Raw genomic sequence first — 2,735 nt, forward strand, 5'->3', positions numbered from 1 at the left:
TGGATGGATGGATGGATGAGTGGATGGATGGATGGATGGATGGATGGATGGATGGATGGATGGATAAGTGGATGAGTGGATGGATGGATGGATGGATGGATGGATGGATGGATGGATAAGTGGATGGATGGATGGATGGATGGATGGATAAGTGGATGGATGAGTAGATGGATGGATGGATGATTGATGGATGGATGGATGAATGGGTGGGTGAGTGGATGGATGGATGGATGGATGGATGAGTGGATGGATGGATGGGTGGATTGAGGGTAGGTGGGTGGATAGATGGGTGGATGGATGAATGGTTTGGGGGTAGATGGGTGGGTGAGTGGATGAATGGATGGATGAAATAGGTGGATGGATGGATGGATGGATAGGTAGATGAATGGATGAGTGCACTAGGGGTAGACGGGTGGGTGGGTGGGTGGATGGATGGATGGGTAGGTAGGTGGATGGGTGGGTGAATTGGGGATCGGTTGGTGGCTAGGTGGATGGATGATGGGTGGATGAGTAGGTGGATGGATGGGCAGGTAGACCCCGTGGAATAGGTCACAGTTTCAGTGGGGTGAGGCTTCCCTGCTTTGGGCTGGTCCCCAGGGCATAGAGCCAAGTGACACCTCAGCTCCACTCCACCTTCCCTCTGCCCTCAGCTACACCCTCCATCTCTTACCATGAGCCTCGCAGTGAATGGGTGAGGAGACATCCTCCCTGGGTCCCAGTTCCAAGTGTGGGTGAGGAAAGCAAGGTCCGGGCAGGTGTGACAAGCTCATTCCTTCAACAGGTATCTTCTGAGTGCCTGGCTCGGTGAAGACCTGCTCTGGGGCCTGCAACTTTTCTTGCAGCCTCTGTCCCCTTAGCACCTGCAACTTAGGAGAGGAGACAGACAAGAAAGTAAATGCTTCTGGGAGACAGAGGAGCAAGGGAGGTGCTGCAGTATTTCTGGGAGTGAAGGAGGGAGTGAGTTAAGCAGATTTTGGAAATATTTTGAAGGCAAAATAAGCAATATTTGCTACAGCATTTGGGCGAGTGGTGGAAAAAAGAGAAGCGTAGAGAGCAACTCCGAGAGTTTCCTCCTGAGCAACGAGGAAGATGAAGTTTCTCTTTTCAGGGAGGAAAAGGACTGGCAGGTGCAGGTCCAGGGAGGAGAGGTGAGACTCGCGGGGTGAGCCCTGAGTTTGACAGGCCCCCTAAATGTTCAGGTGCAAACAGAAACGTGGGTTTCCCGAGGGGCAGGGCAAGAGAAACTCGTGGGAGAGCTAAGAGAGCAACCAACCCCGAGTCTCAAATCTCCAAACTGCGTTCCTTCTCCAGGTTGGAGAAGTAAACGCTGCGCTCAAAAGCTAGGGCGCAAGAGAGGAAATACGGTAACCCTGGTGCCCGCCCAGAACCGGGCTGGGGGGCGGGGGGCGTAGGAGGGGACGGGCTATCTCCGACCCCGGGTGAGGCCCGAGGGGCCCCGCAGTCCTGCGCGGTGGGGGCTGCCCAGCTTAGGGGCGGATCGAGGTCTGGGTTTCCTCTCCCGCGATGGTCTTGACTGGCTTCCTTGAGCCACCGTCAGATATTTACTTAACCTTGCTGTTCAGCCTCCTGGGGGCCTGCGGGAGGGATGGAGGCCGGGCAGGGAAGGCTGGCGGGGAACAGGGGACAAGGTTTTCCCTCCCCGGGACACACGCGCACGCGCGGGCCCAGCCCGGGTCCTCGGACCTCGGGGCGCAGCGGTTCTTGGAGTTCCGGGAATCAGCGTGAGAATTCTGGAGCCTCCGTAAAAAGTCTGCCCCCCCGGATTTAAGAACGAAGAAGTCGAGGGCAGGGGTCCCCTGCGAGCCCCAGGCAGTGCCAAGCTCCCAGTCTCTGGGGTCTCTCACTCCTTGCCCATCAAATGAGCACGCGAGGCCCCGCGGTGCCAGGGGAGGCAGGAACTTCAATTCTGTGCCAAGCCACCATATTTACCAGCCCGTGCCTGGGCTCACGCTTCACCTCTCCGAGCCTCAGTTTTCTGTCCGTCATGTCTTGTGGCTCGACCAAAATTTTTTTTTAAAAAGCAATAGCTGCCAACTGACGCGTGCCAGAGAGCTGGGCACCGTCCTGTGCGCCTTGGGTCCCCCCACTCCCGCCGAGGTGAACCCGCCGGTCCCCAGCCGGAGGACGGGAGTCGGGAAGGGCGCAGGGGTGGCCAGAAGGGACCCCCCACCACTCCTAGGCGGTGGCGCCCGGCCTGGCCCGGGGGCAGCGAGGGGGGAGGGGAAGGGGCGCCGGGCGCGGAAGTCCCTGCTCGAGGCCCCTTCCCTCCCCTTGCGGCCCCGGGGCAGGTGAAGAGGGGACCGGGCTCCGCTCCAGGTGGCGCGGCGCGGGGGCGGGGAAAGGCCCGCAACAATAGCACTTTTATTTGAGCTGTGGGGGGCGGGGGAGAGGCCGGGCTGGGCATCTGGCGGCTCACACCTGCCGCGGCTTAACCCCGCGCGCGCCGGCCGGGCTGAGGTCCCGGGCGAGGGGAGTCCCGAGGCGTGGGGGCCTGAGGGTCCGGGAGGGAGGGCGTGGGGGCCACGGCGCACAGGGACGTGGGAGTCCCGGAGGCCGGGTCTTGGCGGCCTGGGGGAGCCCGAGGGCGGAGGGATCCCGGGGCCGAGGGGGACGTGGGAGGCCGGGGGGAGCGTGGAGGTCCCAGGGCGTCGGGGATCGCGGGACGTGGGAGGCCGGTGGGAGCGTGGAGGTCCCAGGGCGTCGGGGATCGCGGG

The 2,735-nt window shown here is 61.3% G+C and overlaps 1 long non-coding RNA gene across 3 annotated transcripts in view; it reads right to left on the reverse strand.

Moving 5' to 3' along the window:
- LOC102018027 overlaps positions 1-1,933 on the reverse strand; it is an 18,978-nt gene extending 17,045 nt beyond the window's left edge. The window contains exons 1-2 of one of the 3 annotated variants that reach the window (XR_001235116.1): positions 1,705-1,933; positions 671-866 (exon numbers count right to left, since the gene is read on the reverse strand). This is a non-coding gene — a long non-coding RNA (uncharacterized LOC102018027). The other 2 variants (XR_001235115.1, XR_001235114.1) reach the window with 2 other exon arrangements.
- Between the last annotated feature and the right edge of the window lie 802 nt (positions 1,934-2,735).

Source organism: Chinchilla lanigera, unplaced genomic scaffold (assembly GCF_000276665.1).
Source record: "Chinchilla lanigera isolate Chin_1 unplaced genomic scaffold, ChiLan1.0 scaffold00036, whole genome shotgun sequence".
Taxonomy (NCBI): Eukaryota; Metazoa; Chordata; class Mammalia; order Rodentia; family Chinchillidae; genus Chinchilla; species Chinchilla lanigera.